Here is a 26,797-nt window from a genome sequence, read left to right as displayed (position 1 = left end):
CAGTTGGAGCTCCAACCCTTGATGTAATGGAACTGCCTTGTTACAGTGCGTTATAGAAGCAAACAAAACATGAGGAAGAGGTTCATGCATCCAAAAGCTCCTCTGTACTGAAGACCTAATGGAAGATACCATTCTTTTTTACAAGCCTTGCCTCATCTGTCTTTAGGCCATCACAGCTGTAACACCACTGATGACAAAATTTATCTATGGATAAAGTTAATGTATTCTGCATGATGCTTTCCTTGCATCATACTCTCCACTCTTGCAACCTTGACAGATACTTGTGTGAAAATAGCTTTCTGCTCTCTTTATAGTTTACATCCCTAAGTCCTTGCTTCATTTTGCTTATTTGAATGAGAGAAGTAATTACTATTTAAACAAACATTTTTTAAAAAAAGTGAATTTGAACATAACTATTCTAAATGAAAGTACATCTGTCCATTTACATGGTTTTACCCCCATTAATCAGGAAATCTGGATGTTATTTTCCTGCCCACAATATAGTTAGTGTTTATTAAAGTTATATGCAATTACTTGTATCTTGCGGTGACAGAATAGGGTCTGACATTTTCTTCTTACTCACTGTATAGCCTAGATCTGGCTAGTCCAAATAATTGGGACAATTTTTTAGTATTTGCCTTTCCAATATTAAGAAAGAAAAATTTAAAAAAAAAAAAGAAAAAAGAGGGGGGGGAGGGGTGTGTGTGATGGGGACAGATCAGAAGTTTGGGGCATTCACTAAGCTGAAGTCAAAGCATTATACTTCACAAGTTTTTCAGCTGTTTCACCCTGCCAAAGCTGAGACTTTCCACCAAAAGAAGAGAAGGAGGAAGAAAAAGGATACTGGGAAAAGCTTCAAAAAAATACATTCTTGCCTTAAGTGAAGTTAGTGTGAAAAAGGCATTTGTTAAAGAATGTTTCTGGGGATAGGACCACTCTTATGCTGCGTGACATCACTATCTCACATTCCAAAGGATCATTCAAGGTAATGATTCCACACCATTCTGTTACTGTTGTACTAATAGATGAGATTACATTTTCCTGGCCAGAAAATTGACATTTTTAAGATTATTTGCACATGCAAACTAAAATATATTATATAGAAAAACATTCTGATAGATATTAAGCATGAGTGGCTGGTGTATATTCAGATTTATGGTATTGCACTATTTTTATAAGGTATAAAAAGTCCCAATCATGATACTCTAATATCATGACTGGGGAGTATATTTAGCTCTGCTAGACATCCTTTCAAAACATTTTCCTAATGAATTCTTACAGTTGCCCCATGTAAAACGGCAATTTATTTCTTCACAGTCAGTAAATCAGAATCTTATCTTAGCGTGCATTTAAGCTTATATAGTTAACTCCAGGAAAATTACTTACATGAGACCCTAAAACCTGGAAGCCTGAGAGAGAAAGGGACATATCCAAGGCCATAGAACAAGTCAGCTGTACGACTGGGACATGGGCAACATCAACAGGGTGGATTGTTCTTCCAGCTGTCCTAATAGAACACCTGGCTCCTTTCCAGTTAAAAAAACCCAAACCTATTAGTCAACCTACTGGCTAAATCAACAAAGCATTTGCTAATGGCCTATGTTTTGAGGGTATTTTGGGGTTTGTAGTTGGAGAGTCTAGATGTACAGTTAAATAAAAATGAGATCAGCTTGAGAGGTGGTACTGAATATATGCATTCCTAAGCTACTGCATTCTGTTGAACTATCCTCTCTTCAGAGTGGAAAAAAAAACATAAAAAATCAGTGAGAATGTGAGGAAAGGCAGAATAGACTTTTAAAATAGAGCAACAGATGTAGTCTGCAGTAGAGCAGCAAGTGTTGCCGGAGGAGTGGCAACCTCATGCACTACCACAATGTAGAATCCCCCCGAGTTTTTTCTCCTTTGCTGAAGTAGCACTCACATGAGTAACTGCACATGAAAAAAAAATTGGTTTTATAGAGGAAAACTAGTTACAAATTTAATCACAGAAAAAATCTGAATTAATAAAATGGCAGACTTGATTCTGTTCCCTTTCAGCACCATGAAGGGTTGGCTGGGATTCCTCTGATGTTTTGACAGAGACTTTTGGAGTGTTATTTCTGATCATACCAAAGTTATTGGAAAATGAGGGACTTCTTTTTCTGCTTAGTTAAAATTACAATGAAACATTTTAAGAAATGCCTATTTCTTAATTAATAATAAATGCCTATTAATTATGTCCCTGATACTCTTGTCTATGCAATTTCTGATTCCAAACAGTTATGCAGTGGTGGAGGGAGTCCTTTCTGCCAGCTGTGCTTTTGCCCAGATCTTTGCATCATCTACCTCAACATACTTGCCTGGTAGCTGCACGGATGGGGTCCTGGCAGGTCCACTAGAAAAATGGCTCAATGGACATTTAAAACTATCTTACTGACTACCTTCTGGCATTCAGAGATGCTAATGTTGACATACAAGGCAAGTATTTCTTCTGTTAGCAAAGCCTCACATAGCAGAGCAATCACAGTGATTTCTGACAGAAAGCACAGCTTTGAAGGCTTTAAGATCCTTGCAGCCTTTAAAAATTTCATTCTAAGCTAGCCAGTTGCAAGATATTTCAAAAGCTTTAGCTTCCCATGATCAAAGGCACTCTTGAATAACACTATTATGTTCTCCTCCTTAAATCCTGTCTACTTGGCAGTGTTGGTGAAGAATTTGGCACTTTATTGCTTCTACTAGTGAAACATATTGAAACATGCAAACTTCATGCATATAACTCCTCAACAGCGTCATATATTCTGTTGACATCTCAGGATCTATCAACATGTAGCAGTATTTTGAGAAAACAAGACTGATGTTTATTTCACCGTTTAATTTAGAAAGCGGAAAAGTGATCAGTGTTTAGTAATACCATTGTAGGTAAGACAAACATGTAGTTGCCAATTTGTAGTCATACACTTTGACAGTAGAATCCATTTGAAAAAAAAATTGGGGACTAATTACACTCTCTAGTAATAACATCTGACCAGAAAAATGACCTATCATAAAACAAGGTGTTGTGTAAGCAAAATAAAACAACAAAAGCTCATATTGCTTCTGCCTCACATACAAAGTACAGCAATTCGTTTAGCTTCTAATTTCTTTCTAGGATTGGAATAAGTGGGATTTTTTTTTTATCCTGCTGACCTTTCTCAATTAAAAACGAACAGTACTTGGGAAAAGACTACAGCTGCAGTTTTAAATTCCTGGGGTTTCTTTACAGAGTGATTTCATACACAACACTTTCAGATGGTCTAGTAAGGACCTGCCACTGCTGAATGAACAGTATAGATTGCTCAGATGTTCCGCATGACAGATGTTCCACGTGACAGAAAACATAAGTTTTGCGGAGGTGTGGGGGCAACTTCAACCAGCTCAGTAGGGGAGCCTAGGTCATTTTGTGTCTTTTCTGATAAATCCAAACACTGTCAATATATACAGATGAGTAGTAAGTTAGAAGGCTGTAGCAGAAGCTCAATAGTGCAGCAGAGAAAGCCATACACATGGCTCTTTTAAATGAAGTGCTGGAAAGTCACTCATTGTAGCATGAAGGAAGCACTCTCTTCATAGCAATACTACTGAATTTCCTGTAATTTTAAGTTCCTCAGTGCAGATAATCACCTGCTTTAGGAACAGTGTACTAAATTCCATTTGGAATTGTCAAGCCTGTTCACAGAGTCAAGCCTCATCACCTTGCTTAAGTGCAGCAAAATTCACTGTGAAGTTTGTAACAATGTCTGCTAGCTGAGTGATAGCTGACTGCTGGGAAAACCATACAAACAAGAAACATCTCAGTATATTACTTTATCATTCCAAAATAAATGAAAAATTATATATTTAGGGAAGAAAAACATCTTAAATTAGAAAAAAAAAAAGGAAATGAATAGGAAGGTTCTGTTAATTTTTCACCTTGAAAGAGAAGCAACATCAACAATCATCAGGGTATATACCATCCATAGAGGAGCTCCTGCATTTCATCAGTGTTTAAGCAGGGCAGTGTTTAAGCAGGGCAAACTGCTGCTGTTGATAGTAAACCAGGAAGTCAAAAAAGTCTGCAGAGAAGCTTTGCTAACTTTTCAAAAACTATTCATCATCACTGGGTTATTCAATTCCAATTTTTTCAGTTGAAAAGTATTTGTTTGCGAATGCTGATTTAACATCCATGATGAAGGCAGGAACACTAGAGGGTCCCAAACACATACTAATCACAAAACCAAGATCCTTTTCAGAAAGCATTAACTGAGACTTCTAGTTATGTGTAATCTTTTGTGGATTTTCACAGAACTCTTTTTCTTGTTGAAAAAAATACTATCGATATGCCAGTAATAAACTGGAATGTCAATTATTTTTAGCCAGAGAAATGTCAGAGAAATGACACGCATTCTGCCTCAGGAGCTTCACAAACTGCAGACTGAGTCACCACACAGCAACATGCAGCAAACAGCAATATTTAGCCAAGCCACTGATCCTTCCACTTTTAAAATTCTCTTGATTTTGTGAAGTGCAGACAACTTTTTATTCAGAATTATGGCAGATTGGGGAATATCTGCAAGACATTTATTCTTCAAGTAGCTCATTAGGGTGATGAAAAGCCACATGATGAAGGAGCAGTGCAATGCTTGAAGAGCTAGGGGTTCCTGTTGTCGTGAATTATTAACAAGTCAATATTTAGTGGACTGTTCCTGCCTGCCTGCCTACAGCAGGTGGTACCCCACTGCCTTTCACTTGGAAAGCATCTGCTTGCTCTGAGCCTCCCCAGAGCTTGCTACAGTCATTTGTTCAATTTAAGACAGACACTGTCATTATTCCATGCAGCACTTCACAGAAATATTTCCTACTAAATGCTTGAACCATCTGAGCAGCACTAGGCAGGCTGCAGGCTTCATTAATAATGCATCCCTGCTTATCAATAGACTTAGACAACTGGTATTTAGAAGCTTCTTCAGAAGGACTGGGTTTTTTTCACACCAGTTAGCTTCATTCTGTCAGTTCCTTGATGTAGACATTACATCCAACTGAGTTCTGAAAGGCAGAGGTGCTAAAATTGTATTTGAGCTGCTCCCTTGCTTTGGAGCACCATTTGATGGATGTAAGTCTTAAGATCAACCCCTCTGCTGTGTTATTCTTTGCTGGTTTCAGAGTTTGGCATGCAGGCAGGGTTACTTTTACATTAAAACTGAAATTTGGCTTTTTCTTGCTTCAAATGCATAGAATCATTGACTTTACATTCCCAACAAATTCAGCTTCTGCAGAAATTTCTCTGGACTCAGCTCACAAACAAGGGAAGAATGTCAGTATTAGTTATCTCATAATTTGCAGAGGAGTGGCTAGTAGTTTTGGCAAAGCATTCAGGATGCTGAAAACAGTAAAAAATATCAAACTGCTGCCTGGATCAAACAGGAATGTGGAAAAAGTAGCTATTGCCCAATTTAATATAGGGAAAGGGAAAACCAGACATAATTCCATTTTGGAAAAAAGGAAGGTTTTTTAAAAAATCCCAAATGGCATCCTGAATAGTTGTATCAAAGGGAAGAAGTGCTTGGATCCATTCTGGTTCTGCTAGTAAGCCTTCCTTCTGGACCAGGCTTCTCCTCCATCACCCCCTTGGTGACTCCTACAGCCTTTGGATGGATTTCTGCAGTGCAGTTTTTTTGTTTGCTTTGACAACCACAAACTGGTTGGGGTTTTTGTTCAGTTTTTTTTTGAAGGACTCAAGCAAACATAAAATTTAATATGTACAGATCTTGCCTACACTGTCATCTTGATTCAAAATTTACAGAAACCTCTTTCAGCCCTGTTACCTCCATCACTGCATGAGGGGAAGCCACCACCTGCTGCAGTTTCGACCTGCTCATCTCTAGCTGATGTGAACAACACACTCAGCAAGGTCATATTTTTGACAGACCTGGAATTCTTCAGTGGTTTCCTACCCCCTTTCGCTGCCTTGCACAAGCAAGACAGTGTACACAGTTTCTTTCTTTTCCTATGTGCCTGACATAATTCTTTAATTCTTCATGATAAGGAAATTTCTAAGTTTGTTTTTGGGTTGTTTTGTTTTGGTTCTTTTCGTCCTTCAACTACAGGAATGAATTAAATAACAGATGCTAGCAGAAAGTATGGAAATATCGACAATAGCAATGGACAAAATTTGCTGTCAGGCTAATTGAAGATTTTTTTTTCTATAAATTTGTTTTAATCTAGAATTGCTGAGGGCTAATAAAATAACTGGATATCACCTTTATTTTTTCTATGCCAGTGATTCTCACTGTGTATGCACAAATTAGTCACACATACGTATTAGATTTAACACCTCTTGGCCCTATCAGAGGTACTGTTTACAAGCAAAACTCCATGTGAACAGCTATCTGATCTGCTGTCTGAGGCACAGTTCATTTAAACACCCTGATTGCTGGCAAATTAAGTCCTCTACCCATTGATTTGAGAAATACTCAACCAGAAGAATTGGATGCTGTTTGTACACTGTACCCTGTGAATAATCAAACACTTATTAAAATGTTGACACTGGCACAGGACTGGGGGCTGCTGTATGGGGTCTCAGCATCTGTTGAAGTTCATGGGAAGCTGAAGTTTGTCCAAAAAGGGCAGAATTTGGCTGTAATGAATAGGATGACATTCACACTGTAAACAAGTGAAGCTGAGCTGTAGCTCCAGCTGCTGCTGTGCTTACAACAAAAGCACCCCTTTCAAATATCTGTCAAGAACTGAACATGAAACCCAATTCCGTGATGCTCCAAGGATGGAATTCTGCTAATAATGCCACAGTTAAAAAAAAAAAATTAAAAATTTTGTTCTAATAGTTCTATGCTAGAAATAAAATTATTTTGATCACAACTCTTCTAACTCCTTTGAATCACACAATGGCTGAAGCTTTTCATAATGACAGTTATTACAGAGGATTGAACATCCATGCGGAAAAGACCCTTGGAAAGAGTTTCCATCCTAACCCTGTGCACAGCTGCTAGGTCACACAGGATTTCTACAAAGATGTAAGAGCATATGTCAGGAGCACGACTTCTGTATCAAAAGACAGTTCAATCTCTTTGCCTCTTAATTCCTCAGCCTAGCTAAGAGGTGCCAGTGGTTAACTAATTTGCAGCTCTGACCACCGGTAACTATGCTGTTGTTAAAAACTTATTTAATAAATTAAGAATGATTACCTAAGCAGAGGTCCCGTAAGAGGTACAGGGAGTCAATGTACTGATTATGATTTGGGTTTGGTTTTTTGTATTTTGAAGGAATAAATTCCTTATGACATAATTATGTCCTTCTAACAGGGTAAAATTCGCATATCATGTAGCAAGCAAGCACGAGATCTCCCACCCTATCTATAGACAATCTTGATTCATATCTTCACATCCTCAGTGGACAGAGGAAAGGCAGTAGCAACAGGCATGTGCAAAAGCAATGAAAGAGGAAGGAAGCAAGAAATTGTGCAGGGGACTCTGTTCCTACAGATTCAGTACCTCTGAACTGCCAGAAAGAGCAACAGCTCTTCCTGAAGCTGAAGCAGTACCCACCTAGGAATAGGAGCACCAAGCTTCATGTTTTAGAAGGTGTTCTCCATCTCCAAGCTAAGTCAGCCTGTTCTTCATCAGGACAGTATGATTCCTCTGTCCCACCACAGAAGATTATTTCACCCTCAGGCTAGTCTGATTCTTCAAATGCCAGCAAATCAGAATAAGAATTCTAATCTTTTTACAGACTATTTTCTTGCTTTGTGAACAGTTAAAAAAATGCAACCAACCAACCAACCAACAAACCAACAAAACCCAAACCAATAAAAATGGTTTAATAATTTTTAAAGAGATTTTAAATGATACTCACTTTATCAAGGCTGATGAAAATGACAGAAGTGTCAGAGGGTAACAGGTTGCTAATAAATACAATAGTTTAGGAAAGTGCTATTCTTGTCATGGAAAAATATATTCCGAGAAAAATAATACCGCTGTAATTCATTTTTGAAAGCTACAGAGACTTCTTGGATGAGGAATGCAGTTATTAAAGGCAAAAGTACACAATATGTTGTAATGAAATGGTTGGGCTACACACTTCATTAAACGCTTTGTGAGCCACCTGGGAAATTCCAGCTCTCCCCTCAGAAGAAAATGTTTTACGTGGTTAGATCACTAGAGGGAGCACACAGAGCAAGACTGAAGCAAAACCATATTGCCTTGGTGGCTCCAGCCTGCAAGCCGAGCTGAACGTGAGGAAAGATTAACCAAGGGGGTGCCCTTTGTATTTATTCTTCCAGCGCAAGAATTACAGTTCCGGGATGCACTGAGAAAGACCTGAAAGCTTCCAGCTATCAAAAATAAGTTGATGTAACAACGCTGAAGTTCGTTCTGAGAGACACAGTTGGGAAAGACCTGACAGGCTGTGCATTGCACATGTCCATTGGAAGAAAACACACTTGTCATATGAGATGCTGAAAAACTTAAAAATTCAGAGAGCACAGCAGGGAGTCTTCCAGAAGGATTCAAAGAACCAATGTGTTTTGAATATGCGCACTGTTTGATTTATCATATGCAAAGGTAGAAAATAAAAGGGAAAACACCAGTCAAATTTTATGTGAATCTCAGAGGAATGGAAGCTAAGGGCTGAACTGCAGATGTACTGGAATATCTATGATATTTGCATGATCATTTCAAAAGCTCATCATTTGTGGAAAAAAAAATAAAATCCAAACCAAAACCCTAACTCTGTGCTTTAATATTATGAGCAGTACTGCTGAAATAACACTGTTTACAAAGCACGTTTCATAGCTTTAGCTCACTTTAATTCACTATTCCTCTTAGATGAGCAACAAAAGCTACATTACAGACAAAAGAACCAGTGCAGAAGAAACTGCACTCATATCACAGAAGGCAGTGGGCTGCTGAAGTGCTGCATCTTCCTTAAAAGAATTTACAATCACACTGTAAACTTGAGGTATACACCCAGCAGAGCGTATAAAGCAAACATGAAGATATTGTTGTACAATGTTTTAGAAATAATACATAATAAAAATAGTGGAAACCTCTCTTTGCTCATTGTTTATCAAAGTCTGCAGCTTATTAACTTCACTGTTTTCCCTTCAACTACAATTTGCAATAACCTCACAGCTGAATATTGTAGCATAAAATATTGAAATTTTAAATTAATACTTTCATTGTCATGATTTTTATTAGTGACTCAGAATAACACCACTAACAGTTATCTCTGCCCACATCCATTGACCCACTCAGGAGGTCCAGAACTGTACTATCTAGCACCGCAGGCTTCACCTGGACAGTCTTACATTGAGTCCAGTGAAACTTTGAGTAAAGACTGACTTTACTTTGTGTGACACGTGCTCCCCAGTCCTTGGTGGAAGGAACAGTACTGTTGAACGCTGACACAGTGCACTGAGCAGTATGCATGCATGTAAAACAGATTATTGCAGTCTTAAACTTCTCTCCTTAAAACAGCAATTAGGAATTTCAGCAGTGAATTGCTATTAATGGTCAACAACCAAGTCTACCAGTCAGCCTCCCTCCTGCACTCCCTCACAAACATAGGGGTGGGCATGCATTTCCACACACAATCTCATCTCTGTGAGGAGCTCTTGCTGGATGGTCCTGCAGGATTTTGTAAATCTTAGCCTATAAATGGTTTCTTTAATTGCTTATTGTGATTATTTCACTTGTAGAGAGCTCACTGGTTGAGCAATACCTCTTTGGGTAAGAGGCTATAACACAAGGTTGTTCCTATCCTAGCTAATATTTTTTTCTGCTATATACATAGGCAATACAAGCCTTTCTCTCTGTGTGCAAATATTTATATGATACACTAAAATAAGTCTCAATACACTGAAATAAGTCTCATGTATATAAAGATTGCCAAGTCAGTCACTCACAAACTGAAAAAACATTTCAAAACCAAAAGCAACACCGATCTCTTTGTACAACCTTAGTTTCTCCATGAAACACCAGAACAGTACAATCTTAAATGTCATTAGAACTTTTTTTTCCTCCCTACAAAATCGTTACCTAATTCAAATGTTTACATATTAAGTCCTGCAGATGAAAGGATCATCCCAAACCTTATTCTCACACACTCCACATTCCTGCACTGAGAATAAAAATGATTTCTGTGTCAGTGTTCTCATTGTGCTTTACAGCAAGAATGTCTGTATTTTCACATACACAGCCTCCACCAGCAGAAAAATTATTCCCGTTTTATAGATGGAGAACCAAAAGCCAGAGAGATTAAAATCAAAGTGTCAAGTGACAACTAATTTTCTCAACAACACTGAGACTGAAATGAATTCTACAGAAGTAAAATCATTTTCATCAACTCTGAGATCATTTACTTTTATATTTTGTCCTATAATCTCCTCCTGAATTCGCTGCAAACCTTCCAAATGGGGCAGTAAAAGAGGAAGGAGTCCTGGGGACATGAATCTCTTCTCTTGCATTTTTCCAAAAGACTTTTCCTCTCTGCCATGGCACCAAGTGGAATGCCTCATATAAGCCCCATTTAGCCTAGCTCTCTGAATGGCAAGCCAAAAGACTTATGTTGATGTTCTTTGTTTGTTGATGATGTTCTACTAGCAAACAAAACAGGCCCCTCTGAAAAGGTTCTTACAAAACAGACTACAGCACAGATTTTTGCAAAGGGAGGAAGCATGAGGAAGTAGTGGGACTATAGCCCCTCTTCCAGTATTTCTCAGTAACAGTGAATGTTCTCTAAGGTTATGAGGTGGGTTTTGCTGATCAGCTGTTTAAAGCCGCCACACATCCCTCTACCTGTGCATGCTCCTTAGGATGAGAAATTTTCCTCCTTGTTCGATTTTTCTTTGCAAAGCTGAAGAGTTCTGGGGGGAACTGAAATGAATAGTAAAGTCTGGTTTAACACAGCTTTTAGCCATTCTTGCTTCAGTTCTGTATCTTTCAAACTACAGGGCATAATTCTTCCTCCTAATCAATCCTCTTCTGCATTCCTTATAGATTCTCTTCTTGCTTTTAACACACAGTTTTAGATGACTATCATTCCGGGGAGATCTATGCTCCTTCCTGCTAGTATCTTGCTTGCTGTTAAAACTTTTTTTGATTCAAAGTTATTATAGTCTGCCTCCTCCTCCACGTTCAAATATGTAAGCTTCCCAGTACTCCCTAAGAATCCTCAGTTTTTCAGTTTGCCTTTCTAAGCCTCCAGAAGTACAGATTTATCTTTTACTTTTCTCAGAAAGAGAACTGGACAAAATTGAATCTGCTCCAAGTTTACTTTTTATGTCCAGCCCCTTTAGATCTTCTTGTTTAGTGAAACTAAGCATCACACATCATTTTTTGTTTTTATTTTTTTTTGCTGGTTCACTGACTCTTTAGTAAACAACAACCAACCAACCAAATCTACTTAATTCACTTCCAAAAATACCTGAGACCTGACTTTATTGGAAAATAAATTTGGGAAAAAGATTACAGTATTCAGAGTTCATTTTTCAATGAACTTTATTTGTGTCTTAGTCTGGGAAAATTAGTTACCCATGATCATATAAATTCCACTACCACTTCCTGCCCTCCCACTCCCCACCCTCCACTCACAAAATGGATATCATTATCCAGTTCTGAGCCTTGGATATTTCTCATCATCCCTCTTTCCAGTGGTCCCTTTTTTCATTTCACTAACAGACAGTGCTATCTCACTGCCTATATATACAGTTCTCACTTTACTCATCAGTTTATATCTTTCAATTTGTTAATCCAGAATATGTCATGTCTTCCATATTCTTATCACTACTACAAGATTTGGTCTGTATCCAGTCCTCGGAGTTCTAATTCCTGCTTCCTATTTTCAGACTTCCAGTAGCAGGAGGAAAGGCCAGTTGCAGTGACATAGATAGTGTACTTAATATATCTTTCATTTGCCAGTGTTAAACATTACTTTTTTCTTAATTTCATCATCATGTAACTATGCCTCTTTCCCTTTTACTGTCTGTAGCAGGCTTAAGTTTTAGCAGCATCCTTCTCCAACTTCCTAGTTCAGAGCTTATTTTAGCAGTCATGTTTGCCATCAACCTAGGAAGGTCTTTCGGTCTTTCCTGTAAATGAGCTGGAATCCTCCCTTTAATGGACTTAATTCTTACATGCATCACAGAGGTCACATGGTCATACCTTAATAAGAGCATTACACCCTGATTTGTCATTCCAGGTCAAAAGGCCTTAATCTGCCTTTGCCAAAGGCTGAGTTAAGCTCCTGCAAACTTCTAATGAACAAAGGAAAGATGAAGGTTGATTTTATGGGAATACCATATGAAAAAGCAAGCAATGCTTACAAACATCAACCATTAGGTGAAACTCAAGAAGTAACCCACTCACAGTGTTGCAAAGGGCCTCCATACTCATGACTGTGCTTCTCTATGCACCTATTTTGCCACCACAGTCCCACTGGCCTCTATTACCATTCCATTTATGAAACTAAGGCTGGAGAAGTGCAAAAGAGTGCAGCAAGGGGCTAGGTAGAATCTATGATTATTTTCAGCCTGTTCAGAAGTTTCAAATGCCCTGACAGCAATTAAATGCAGTTAATATATTGCCTGGGCACAAAATATTAAGAGGTAAAATCTCAGGTAGCATAGAATCAATCATCTGCTTGCTCCCACATCTATCCCTAACCTTCTGTGCTTCCCAGGAAAGAGCTACTTCCCAGGAGTATCTTCAAATAGGATTAAGAAAATAATACAAATTAATTTCATGTGTAAATAGTTGAGGATTAAACCCAAATAGAAAAGAAAATTACTTCAAGGAACAATAACACAACTTTTTATTTAAAACCTAAGAAGGCAAGATCCTGCAGGGCGAGGCCCCTTGCCATATGAAATCCACATTTTGAACTGCTCAGATCAGAAAATGTCTGCAGTTTCATGAAACCTTAAGGCTTTCTGTGATATTTCTATCATCACTGCTCTTGTCCTAAAAGCGTTTGCCTTGACATCCCTTACTGCTGCTGCCACCACACACTCACAGGTAATAGGGCACAGCCTGGGCTTTCTTATGCTGAGATGTGAGAAATCAATTGAATCCCCAGCAGATGAAATCACTGGTGCAGAAGGTGACTAAACGCTAACAGTTATTCTGTGATACCAAAGTCTTGAAAGAGGATACTGCAAACACATACACTACAAGGAAACAAAAAGAAAAGAAAAAAAAAAAGATTTAATTTACAATAACTCTGCATGGTATTGTTATTTTGGGTCTCTGTCCTACAAAGATGCTACTATTCACTGATAAATCGAGGATTTCTCTCCAAGTAATTTCTATTCACTGATAGGACACAGATATATGATAAGATATACACACTGATATATGACACCACCACATCATGATAGTGAAACATACAGAATATTTCTATTCCCTTACAATCATGCATTAAAAATAGAGAAGGCTGACAGTGGAGTCTTTACACACTGTGAGAGGAAACATGATTTTTTTTCTATTCTAAACTTGTGCGATTCTAGGCTCAATATGCTTATTTTACTAAATAATATCTGATTATTATATCCTGGACATAGTATTTATAATATACAATTTAGTCCTAAGTATTAATAAATCCAGCCTGGCTCCTCTTCCTTCCCATCTTCTACCCCTCCACCCCCCCCTTTTTTTTTTCTGTCATTCTCTATATTTTCTGCTGATTTTATCAGCATCTTCTCACCTCTCTCTCCGATTCTTTCTCTCTTTGACTTCACATATTGCCTTATGTATCTGTGCTAACATCCAGCTGAGCGGCACAGATCATTTTTTTTTAAGTGTGCTCAGTGTGTCAGTCTTATTATAACCTACTCATGATGATATATTACACTTGAAAGCTTCTAGTATAAATACGAAGAAGTCATTTTATCTATTCTCAGAAGAAAGTTAATCATAACCCTTTAATTATAATGACAAACGTATACATATCTGAAAGGAAAAAAAAAATCAACATTGTATGGTTGAGCATAGAAATAAATGTCAGAAGATGCATGTTATTGTCTTGGCTTTTGCACAGTCTTACAGTCACAAGGAAGCAATACAATTTTGTTTTGTAGTTTAGTTTACCTGTCAAAATACACAAATACTGGCCTACTTGGCTGGGCAATGCTTAGTTCTAGTTAATGTTTATAAAGGTTTTGAAAACATTGACTACGCTAATATAATGTTGATATAACACAGGCTAAAGAGGAGCAAATTATTATTAGCTGTCAGTTATGTTTATTAGAAAACACCATGGTTGAACATTCAAACTAGTAAGTTGGTAGAAAGAAGAAGAATAGAGAGCAAAGAAGAGGGGGGAAAAGTCTGATTTGAAATTGAATGTAATGGAGCCCAAGAGTGATACAAGGCAACAAACTTTTGCATGAAATCCTCATAATCTGCAGTTACTCCTCTCCTGAAGCGTGAAACGGCAGCATACACACAGAGATATTGGTCAAAATGAAACTTTCTAGTTTTACATTCTCCAGCTTTCTGTATACACTCTGTGCTGTGACTATACTGATGCTAATGGTATGAGGTCAATTAACTTTGATCTGTAATGACAAGAGCACTAGCTCCCTAATTTAGTGGAAAAAATAAACTTTCAGCAACCTTGAATACTCCCTATGCACCGCTGTATGCTTCCTGACGGACTTATAATTGAGCACACTCTAGCGGTCTCTAGCATGATAAAAGAACTGTGCACACAAAAGTACAGTCAGACAGAACAAATGGGTTCATACATTGCAGTTAAATATGACACAACGGTTCATCTGTGGACAACTCACCAATGGTCTTCCAGTGGTTTGAGAACCCTCTGGCCTAATGACTGATGATGTTCAATATTTGTAATTTCTGATTTCTGCAGTTTGCTTCTCAATGAGATCATATAATGCTTTACAAACCAGGTTGGGCAATTTATGGCGAAAAAATGTACCTCACTATGTTAACCACTTTGAGAACATAATTTGTCCCTAATGGCTTTCTGTAACAACAAGAATCCAAAAGAAAATTAAAGCTGATAGAGCTGTTCTAGTAATGTCAAAAGTTGGCATTCTTTACCAGTCTTTAACTTAAAAGCAGTTCTTGTCAGAATAATAATAAAGACATCACAGAAATTTTGCTTTTCATCTGACTGACATAAATCAATGGTCCAAACACTGAATCATTACATATGTATTTTTTTTAAATGAGTATAAAACATGCCAGCATGTCTGACAAAATGTCTACATTTTGTATTCATCCTTGACAGAGTCAGCTATACCTTTTCTCCAAGCACTCACAGTTGAAACTGCTCCATCCTCCCAGTTATAACACTGACCCTGTTTAGAAAGCACATCACAAATAGATGCACTGAAATCTGCAGCCTTTTCCAGGGTGTGAGCTGACATAATGGGCAGCTTTGCTTTCCCCTGGGAGCAAGCACTCTCTTTATCACTAGAACAAATGACCTGTAGAAGAGGTATCCAAGGCTAGACGCTATATTTCCTTATAAATGCCAGATCAGGTCATAACACATTACTGTGACTCACTGTGTTAATGACCAAGCACTTCGATTTCCAGGGGAAGCATGAAGACATACCAGGCTTAAGTCAATCTGTGTACGTCAGAGTACACTTTCTAAGCGCTACTCTTAAAACTTCACTTTCCTTTTCAGCACACACTTTGAAATTCATTGTTAAAACAGACCAAACCACTCACATTATCAACAAGCAATTGTGATCTGTTAGAAACAATGTAAATGACATGGTTTTCACATAAGGAGGGTGGTTTTCAGCTCTCAAGGGGTCTCCTGTAGGATTCTTAATTTTGGAGTTTTTCTTTTTTTCCCCTCATTCCTCACAGTGGGCAAATGCCAAAAACTATATATCCTTCCTCAGAAGTACAGGGCTCCACCTCATTCCTCTATAATCCTGAGAGCTGAGAAGGATTACTGAGCCTAAAAAAGAAAAACTTTTTTTTTTTTTTCAGGCTTGAATGAATCAAAGGAAGAGAAATAGAATTATGTCAGATTTTGGTGGAGGAAAAAAAAAACAAACAGGAAAACACCACCAAAACCCAAACCCAAGCCCTGCTATGAGAAAAATTAAAGATAAATTAAGAAAGAGGAGAAATAGAAATGAAAATAAAGATTCAGTGATAGAATATGGGACAGAGAGAAAAGAAGATGGAATCAAAACCGAATTATTAAACCCAAGTAAAACAGGCGAGGAGTTTATTAATAAAAAAGAATTATTAGAAGTAAAACTATTTACTTTCCCTTAGGTGCATCTGTTAAGATTAACAGGAGCCTAGGGAAAAAAAATAAAAAAGGAAAATGTTAAATGTCCACAGTGAGTAGAAAAGCTTCTCAAAGAACAGAACAGAAGAAACCCAGGAAATGAGAAAGAGAATACGTGTGAGGGGAAGGAAAAAAAGATAAAGATATAACATAAGCACATAGGCTTTCCTTCATATTAGTCACCAGTTCAAGCACCTTGTAACCAAACCCAGCCATATTATGGAAGCCTAGTCTAGCATTGCCACCAGATACTCAGTTCATGCCAGGCCATGAAACACTTAACAGAACACCAAAGTAAACAGAATGCTTACTGCATCAAAATAATGTATCAGAGACAGAGACCGAAGTAGAACACAGGAAGGACAGGACTAGTTCATGACTGCTAGCTTTTCTGACACCACACACAAAGCCAACTCGTACTCCTAGACTGTTTTCAGAAACTCGTTAACTGAATTATTCTAAAAACCAGTGTTTGAACTTCAGCACCTACTGCAATGAAAAGCTGACAGAGCAATGGACCATGCAAATTATTTATCTCCTTCCTCTGCCAAGGATATTACTCTCCTGCACACTGTGCTTTTATCTGCATTTATCGTCAAAACTAAATTAACTGAAACAGTTTCTTTATCTTCCGCTGCTTAGAAATCCTTCCTATTGTTCTTACCACAAGGCAACTTCTAAGTTGAGCCCCTTTGCTTTTCTATGAAAGAGGCATAAATAACAGTGGTTGGAAAAACACAACAGGTTTGGTAAAGCTGGTTATAGTTAGTTGATTTTAGCTGGCTAAGTCTTAGGTTTTCCAGCACAGGAACTTAAACAACTACTTATTTTGCTTTAAAAGTTGTTGATGCTATTTTCCCCACACACATTGCATTATGTTAAAGGCAAAACAAGACCAAGTTTTAAAAATAAGTCTTTATCTGATGTAAACAGCTTTTTAAAGAAAGTGTCACAAAAGCATTTCGAATTATATAAACCACTGCTTAATAACAAATTATCAGAGCCTTGTGGTTTAGTCTTGGGTTTGTTGTGAAGACGATTAGAGTGGTGCTTGCTCTCTTTTCTTCCTGTTCCCTTCATACAACTGCATGGAAATTCCTCTTAATCATATTTATACAGAACAAAAGGTTACCTTCCATTTTTAGAAAGTCGGATTACCCTTTCTATGAAACTGCTAAAAAGACACAACCACAGGAAGGTTTGGAGACAGTAAATAAGAAAGATAATCAAAGCTAAAGTGAATTTAATGGGAAAATAGAAACTGTCTGGTCTTCTGCTTTACCATTTATGTTTACTTGCAAATAAATGTTCCTTTCTTTCCTTAACATGTTCTTGGTGTTTAAAAGGGTACATATATTAGAACTCAGCTTGTATCTCTCAGAGAAAGATAGTAGCATTTATACCTCATATATGTTAGAAGAGTTAGAAGTATCCATTCTGTATATAGATGTACTCAGACATACATTTTTGGGGTGTGTGTGTAAATATGTACACACATACAGGCTTCTTGGTCCCACAAACAACGCATGGAAATAGATAAAAATAAGTTCCCTTTTCTACACAATACCAACCATGTGTCTGGTTTTAAGCAACACCATTACTCTTCACTAGAGTCAGTAGGAAATAGATTCAGTAACAGCATCTGAAAGGTACGGAATATAGATCAGTCCTTGTTAAGTTTATATTTGATATGTGTGTCATGTTAGCGAAACACATGAGCAGAAACTCTCCAGACAGTAGATTGCCATTATTAGCTTCTTCCCAAGCAACTCCGTGACACCTGTTTTCAGGCATCCTGATGAATCAAAAGTACCTTCAAATACATTAAAGAGCGAGAGAAGCAGCAGGTCAGAGGACGAAAAAGATCTATAGGCTGGATCCTTCACCCGTGAGAAAGGAAAACCACCCACACCTATACTTACTTTTAACCTTAGTAAATTACCAGGATTTATTTGGTTTTTTGCAGGACTTTGTTTCATTCTAAATTGCTGCAGCTCTTGTGCTTTCCTTGATACCTCTGTATGAAGGCTGTTACTATTTGCCATCTCGCAGTGATATGTTACATTTGATTGAACATTGCTTCTGTCATTTACATTGACAGAATTATTACATCGGTAATAATATTTTGCAAGAATTTTATAGCTTGAATTATTACATTTTTTTAGAAAGAACTGTTTAATGCTTCAGAAATGTTCAGGTTGATAGCATTCACCAGCTATGAACTAGCTAAATAACAAAATACAATAAAGAAACCAGGATTTTTTCCGAGCAAAAAAAAATTATTTGCTAAGCTTATTAGATATTTCAAGCATCCGTGTTAATCATGCTAGTCTTTTTTAAAGAGCCAGCCTTGACTTTGTGGAAGGGATATTTTTGCAGGGTAGCTGTGATAAATAAATAAGTGCTGGAACTTCTAATCCTGTGCATAATTTTCTGATGCAAACTGAATATAAATGGTTTTCAATCACATTTTTCTACTGGTTCTCTAAACATTTGATAGTGTGCAAAATTTCATACTAGCGATTTGATTATGTAAAGCTGCATATACATACACACATTGCCAAGAGTGAAACCTGTCAGAAAATTAGACTTCTAAAGTCTCCTTTTCAGTGGTAACAGAGTGTGCCCTTTCTTACATAGGCTGAAGACCCATTATACTCTCCTGTACCTACGAAAACCCCAGTTTCTCAGCTAATTAAACTATGTATCTTTTGTTCGCTCTACAATACAATAGAAAGGTGATCCTTTGAATTAAACTTACATAAAGCAGCAGAAAGAGGGGCTGAGTTAGGCTAAGTATCCACATGTACCTGTGGAAGTGCATGTTTCATAGCTGTGGACAAAGATAATAACATGCAAGGAACAGCTATTCCAGAAAATGATGTAGCCTTTCATCCTTAATAACCAAATAAAAAATGGGAAGTCAGTACTTGAGAGCTACTCTAGCAAGCAGATCTCCAGGAAATAAGGTTCCCCACAGACTTCTCCTTGATCTTTAAGCTTAACGTGAAACATTTATATGCACGCAGCACCTGGCCAGAAGACGTGGGAAGACACTTTTATCACACTGGCTGTATTTCTTTCTTAAATAATAGATTTCATCTTTTTTCCCCCCCCTTCTCCTGGAAATGGAATACATGCCCAAGAATGTTTCTGTACTTTCTCTTTTTTTCTTAAACAGTTTAAGAATAACCAGACAATCTTGAAAACCTCAACATCACACAATCTTGAAAACCATCAACACCCCTCAAACTGCCTGGTGCTGAATTGCATCCCAGTTTTTGAATGTAAAAATATGTGGTCAAAGTAAGTTAAGCATTATTTGGATGAAGAAGTACTTAAGGAAAAAAAAATGTGTTAAGGTTAATTAAATGCTAATCTTCCATCCACATTTCTTTGACATCCAGACACATGGGTAAATGAGGCACAGACAAACAAGATCCAACAGAAACTACAGAAGTCAGTTGAACTATGTACAAGATTTTCCCAAAAGCATTCCACAGGAGTCAAGAACAACAGAATGGGAACCTTGAATTGTTGCTTCAGACTGTTGGCAGCTTCACAATAGTTGACCCACTTGTGTCTTAAGCAGGAGTTAACTTATCAAATATACAATATGCATGCAAACCTGTACATGCTGCAGCTGTATCTTCATATTCTTCGAATTACTCTTGTTTTATATACATCCTTAATGCATCAAGCAGCAGTTAAATATGCAAACCTCCATGATAACAGCATAAAGCAACCTCAATATAGATGCTTTCACTGAAGCAAATATCCAAACACACCTTGATTCAAGTGATAAGCAGCTTAGTGCAGTGTTTTGTATGTAAAGTGAAAGGGAATTTTATCATGGTGGGTTGCTGGGTTATTTTGGATTTTTTTTTCAGTATTAATATTTTCTTTAAAAATAAGAAATCCCAAAATATGTTATCCCTTAAGACCAGAATCTGTGGAGTGCATGGGCTGAGAAAATAAAGCCATTTTTTTGCAAAACAACTCATTACATCTTTCTCAAACAGAAAACTTAGATTTTGCTTCAGCTTTGCAAAGTTGTCCTGCATTTTGTCTGAAAGCAAACGGGAGGGGAGGAGAGGGTGGGGCAGGGAAAAAAAATATATCCAAACAAGATTACTCATAACTGCAAATTGGGGTGTTTTTTCATTTGGGTTCCTGGCTGTGGCTCTATTGCTACTATGGTACAGAGATTTTCCTGTGATTTAAGTGTGAGAGAACATATGTTTTAAGAGAAACTGTGAAAGAAGTTTTTACCCTGGTTACTTCTGTGGTCTGGGAGATGCAGATTTGCAGAATTTGGACACCAGATTTTAGCCTTAAACCACCTCTTGTATTTCAATTTTTGTCCCTTTTTCAGGATTCCCAGGGATTTGATAAATAAATGCTAAGAGGATCACAAGTACACAGGAGAAAAAACAGCTGCAGAGACTGCATGCAACTCAGCAGTAACAAATGCAATTAGGCCCAGAAAAAGCAAATGAAGAGACACTGGGAAGAAAATGAAAATAAATCTTTGCTGCAAAGTGTGAATTAGACTTGTATCACCTAAGATTAGGATTTGAAAGTAGAAAAAGCAGAACGTGAAATACCTTAAAAACATTTTGGGTTACTACACCTATTATAAGAGCACTCATCTCTCCAGCTGATTTTTCTAGATTTGCATATGTGGAGAAGAATAACAAATATTCCTCTTTTTCTGCCTTCCCTTGTGTGAGGGTGTGTTGTTTCCAGTTAGCATTTTGGAATCCGAGGCATGGGAAATTCTCTGCACAAGCCAGCGGGAAATCAACACTCCCCCCCTGTGCTCTCTCTGATGCTTTGAAAGCCTTTAAGAGCCCTCACCTTTTTCTTTGCAATGCTCAGGAAAGAAATTTCAGAAAAATCAGGAAAAGTGAGGCCACTAGTTTTCAGTTTTCAGCTAGACAGTCTTGAATTTGGGCAGGTTAAGCTATGGATATGAGTTTAGTGATAGCGAGCAAGCCATTGTGACTGTAAGTACTGGGGAACTTGGCCATCCCTGCAAAGTGCTGCTGTGTTCCTTATGCTGCTATGTGAAGAAATGTGAATGCTTTGGAATAGGAGTCAAAAAAAGCCCAGCATAATAAGCAAGAAACCCACTGTATTTTGTGGCAAACAAAGGGAAGTCAGCATGGCTGCAACTCAGAGAGCTATAGCTTAGCAACATTCTTCCGACACACAGGTCTAAACCCATTTAATAACACCCAAATCCAGTTTTCCTGAGCCAGTATCGCAGCCACTGAGCAGCTGAACAGAAAGCAGGCTTTGCTTTTCTCTCCCATGTATTTTGCGTAGATTGCTCTAAGAACAACAGAAGGCAGAGCACAGAAGCTGGGACAGGCAGAGAAATCCCAAATTTTTAACAGAATCCTTAAAGATGCACATTTCCAATACTGTGTCATTTGAGGCAGTTCATATCATAGCTCAAAACAGAGCTTTAGACATCTAGAATTATAGAATAGTTAGGATTTGAAAGGACCTTGAGATCATCTAGTTCCAACCCCTCTGCCACGGGCAGGGACACCTCACTCTAAACCATGTCACCCAAGGCTCTGTCCAACCTGGCCTTGAACACCGCCAAGGATGGAGCATTCACAGTTTCCCTGGGCAACCCATTCCAGTGCCTTACCACCCTTACAGGAAAGAACTTCCTCCTTATATCCAATCTAAACTTCCCCTGTTTAAGTTTTAGCCCCTTAGCCCTTGTCCTTTTGATGCAGCCCAGGGTACGATTGGCTTTCTGGGCTGTGAGTGCACACTGAAGCCAGCTCATGCTCATTTTCTCATCAACCAACACCCCCAAGTCCTTCTCTGCAGGGCTGCTCTGAATCTCTTCTCTGCCCAACCTGTAGCTGTGCCTGGGATTGCTCTGACTCAGGTGTAGGACCTTGCACTTGGCATGGTTAAACTTCGTAAGGTTGTCATCAGCCCACCTCACAAGTGTGTCAAGGTCCCTCTGGATGGCGACTAGGTACTTCTAATGTAAATGAATGTAAGCAGACATAGAAACTGGGCAAGTCCATTGTCCACTAAGTAAGGGACTTGTGAAGATATCAAATTTGGACACAGCCAGTACAAAGGGCAAGCACCTAGGTGAACCATATGTCCCTAGTGTGAATTTACACCTAAAACATCAGTGCTAAAGTTGGCTTATTTGGCTTGCTAAATACATTTATGAATCCATATTCTTTACAGTGAAAATACTTGTTTCACTTGAGATTATTTCCTGCCCTCATGAAGCACATAGAGAAGGAATTGCAAAGTTCTGCTCCAGCATTTTCACAGTCATTCCAAAGGCTGAGTTTTGGTACATCAATTTCAGGTGGAGACAACAAGGATTGCTTCAAATATATTCAACTATTACTTTTTCAAGAGGAACTAAAGACAAGCTGGCAACAGTATCCAGCCTCTGCACCAGTCTTATATTGTTCTACCATGATCACAGCTACATAGCCAGGGCTGCTATTGTCCTTATAATTTTGTCTCGTTTCTTTTTCTGTTGTTTTGTTGTTGCTGTTTGGGTTTTAAGTAACACAGGAGATGGGTGGCAAATCAAGATCACTGTAGGGAGAAAAAAAAGAAGTATATTCTTAGAGTCAAGGCAGTTGAATGCTGCCTGAAGAATTAGGGCCTATGTCTGCCATTGTACATAACAAAAGGCAGTATTCCAAAGAAAACCTTAACTTATATGATGTTCACTAATTCTCTCACTTCTTACATGTCCCATGTGGAACATCTGGCCAAGTTGGCTGAGTGCTTGCATTTTCAGCCCAAGTTTCATGTATCGATGGCTTTCTGAATACCTAATATGGTATAAAAAAGCAGCACGCTTTGGAAAGCATTTTCAAGACATCTCACTGTGACCATCAACATTAACAGCAGCTTGGCAATTTTGACCCGTCTCACAACATTGCCCAGGTTGCCCAGTAGCGCTGCTTGTTTTTTATATAGACAAAGTATTACAACAGTGTCCACAAAGAAATTATTAATTCAGTCATCATCACACAATACGAATCATATCTTTCTCAATGAAGATAAAAGAAGCGTTGAATGCTGCTGATGTAAAGACCATCTCGGCTGAAGACGAAAGAACGTGCTGACATGGTAAAAATAAGCAGTTTGCTGTTTGTATATCTAAACACGGAATTTCTACTTCTGTAGAAAGGAGAAATCACAGGATACACAGGCAATATTAAATTTAACACATATGCTTTATTTTGCATCGTTAATTCTTTTTTTAACCCAGATATTTTTACTGCAATACTCTATGAACTCATCTATGTAGTTATCAAGAATCCTATGGAAGAGACAAACCCTTAAAAAGTTAAATCCAAGCGTCTCCAGTTTGGGAACTGTAATCTAACATGTTGTTCTAGAGCCAGTGGCAGCACAAAATTCTGTCAAAGATTAGGGCTAAGATAACAAGAAATGCAAGAGTAAGTTAATTAAACAATACTGACTAATTTTCTGGCATGGAAACCATCACACGTCATTCTGGTAAAAACAGAATCAATCAAGTTCGTGATTTCCATTTGTGGTTTTCAGGCATAGTGAACTCAGTGGAGGACACGGATTGTAGCAGTTTTATTCATAGGCAGGATCACTCCCTCTGAGCCATTACAGTTCCAGTTAACTCTGGAAGTGCAATAGCACTTCTGGGACTCCTGCCACTTGATGATACTCTCTCCGCAAGCGCACTGGGGTATTTCTGTCAGATGCACCACTAGCGCGTGCGTGACCTTGGCTTTGAAACACCCCGTTCCCCGAAAATTCAGTGTGTGAACGCTTACGTGTGCCTTGCGATCCAGCGGCCGCTTGTTTGCCTGCATGGGGACGCGGGTGGCCGAGGGACGGGCTGAGCCCGCCTGAAGAGCCTCCCTTTGGAGGTGGCGAAGAGCAATGGTGACATCTAGTGGGCACGGGCGTGTGTGACACGCCGGGAGGAAGGCGCCGGTAACAGGGCTCACCCCTTCGCCAGGAGCGGGGAAAGCGGTCGCTCCCTAGGGAAGCCTTCTTAGAGTTTCTATAACCCTTCCAAGGATGCCATTAAAAGGTATTTTAGATAAGCGCGTGGTCCCGAGTACTTCAGGGGAGATGGGGACAGACGCAGAGACGTCAGATTTCAAAGCATCCGCTGCTTCGACCACAGATGTCAATTTAAGATGACAAGCTAACAAGTCTCCAGTCAACATACGTATGTGTGTTTGGTTTATTTGGTTTCTTTTTCCCCTATATCAGAAAAAAATAAGGGAACTCCTGTGTCAGATTAAAGATAAATAATGATATTATAAAACAATAAGAAATAATGAATAATAAATAATAATTAAGAACTGCTCACTGAAAAGGCTATGAAGAATTTTCTGGACACTAATATTTTTCCCCTTCCTATCTTAGAAAGCTGAATCATTCTTGCTGTTTCTGGAAAGCTTCATTCAGCCTAATACTGACACTCACAGCGGAAACATGCCATGGAAACGCCAAGAGCAAATGGTTAAAACCTGGCACATAAGAATCAGTTGGAACCAGAACCTGACAAGTGGGAGTGCTGAGCAAACATACAAGGCATAATGCTGTGCTCTAGCCCTCCAAAACTTACACAGGGAGGTCAAATTAAATACGCTGTATTTTGCAGCCCAGATGTTTTATTGCACCCATGCAAGTCAACAAAAGTTTTCTAAAAAGACATAATGTTTCACTAAAATGTAGTCCTGCTTGAACATTCTTCAAAAAATAGGGAACGATGTGTACATGCCAGAGACTCTTTGAGGATTTGTTCAGTGTGACACATCCGTTAGTGCACGAGATCAAGTCCTTGGGAAGTGTGACACAGGAAGTTTCGTCAGCCAAACCCAAACTTTTCTCTTATGAGCATGTGAGCCCTGTGTTTATTTGTCATCCATACAGCCAGCAAGACTTCTGCTCCTTTTTGGGTTTTTACCAGAACAAAGTTTAGGAGGCATATCGTGTCACAAGCTTTAGAAAGAGGCAAATAGAGCTGTGATGGTTTAAACCCTATCTACACATCCCTACTAGCCTTGGTTTGCATCTTTCCAAACCTATTACTCCCAAATAATTTACAAGAAGATGGTACACACTTTTTCCATCAGTTTAAAGCTAAAATGCTAGACTTCATGTTATAGCATCTGAGACTCGAGCACTACCTTGACTCAACCTTAGAGGTGGAAACCTCCAGCAGAGTTGCAGCATGGAAAGCTGCAGGTCAAGGAAACAGTTTAAAGTACGGTGTCAAGATTCACCAGAATTTGCTTGACAAATCCCCAAGCCAAAAAAAACCTCTGAAATTTTCACAGACACCCAGGTGGCTCGCTCTAGCCTATCAGGCGACGGAGGCAGAAAGAAGTGTTTCAGAAAACTGTGTATAGTGTATACGGGGCTGGGGGGGGGGGGGGGCAGAATCCACTGCAAAACATATTGCAAGACCTATCCACAAGGCCAAAGCCTTGTCAGGCTTAGCATCTACACCACAGCAAATAACACTCTTTTCTACACATGTTCTTACAATACTGCCAAAACCTCTTGCACTTATGGAGGACAAGACAAAGTATTTTCAAATACTTGTTGCATCCTTCTGACTGAAAAGATTCTTACTTGACTCAGCAGATTTCTTATACACAGAACACGGGGAGGCTTCTTATACACACACCAGAGTGAGGCATATGTGGGGACAGAAGCAGTGAAAAGAATGCAGCAACATGAAAACCAGAAATAATCATAAGAGTGAAAACTTTCCTTTTCCTCCTAAAAAATAGTAACAACAGTAAAGCACACATTGGGTAGCAGCAGTTTGTCCATGTGCCAGAGGAAAACAAATAAAGTAAAACTAAAGAAAAAAATACTAAATTTTTAAATGTCTAAAGATTTATACAAGCCAAGTCCTTTGAGAGAAAGAACAGCTCTCTGAATAACCAAACACTGGGCTCTGGCATTAGTTTTTAGAGTTGTTATTCCTCTCCTATAAGACTGCAGTAATCTTGAATGTCTGCTTACCCTTCTGAGGTCCATGCAAGAATCTATTTATAACTGTGGGATACCAGTGCTAGTGCATCATGACACATGGCCTCTGTTACTGGAAATGATCCTGGCTGATTTACTAGCAACAGCATGAGTAGTTGACATATCCTATGAGAACAAGAGCATAATTCTTAGAGAGGAAGTACAAAAAAGAAAAGAGAAGCCTTGAGATACACTCAAAGGTACTCAAAACAAACAAAAATAAAAGGACGAAAAAAGTCTCCCTTTTGAATGTGATTTTCCTCATATAGAGATAAATAAATGGAGTAAAGAGCAAGTCAAAGTATCTGTCAATTCTGTCACATCAGCTCTTGGATGTTCTAACCAAGGTAACATAGGGTTACTTTTTCAAAAGTGAAAAGTATTAATAACCACAAAAATAACAGCCAAGGGAACCAGACCGGGCATGCACTTAAAAAAATCCTTGCTTACAGACTCT

The 26,797-nt window shown here is 38.4% G+C and overlaps 1 long non-coding RNA gene across 1 annotated transcript in view; it reads left to right on the top strand.

Moving 5' to 3' along the window:
• Window positions 1-20,245, top strand: part of LOC133275589 (uncharacterized) — a 73,510-nt gene extending 53,265 nt beyond the window's left edge. Inside the window, exon 4 of the long non-coding RNA XR_009745611.1 lies at window positions 19,472-20,245. This is a non-coding gene — a long non-coding RNA (uncharacterized LOC133275589). The remainder of the gene's footprint in view (window positions 1-19,471) is intronic.
• The last annotated feature ends 6,552 nt before the right edge of the window (window positions 20,246-26,797 follow it).

This window comes from Pezoporus flaviventris, unplaced genomic scaffold (assembly GCF_033815535.1).
Source record: "Pezoporus flaviventris isolate CSIRO_AGI_PZ_B2104156 unplaced genomic scaffold, CSIRO_AGI_Pfla_v1 ptg000002l, whole genome shotgun sequence".
Taxonomy (NCBI): Eukaryota; Metazoa; Chordata; class Aves; order Psittaciformes; family Psittacidae; genus Pezoporus; species Pezoporus flaviventris.
This window is presented reverse-complemented; position numbering and strand designations above follow the sequence as displayed.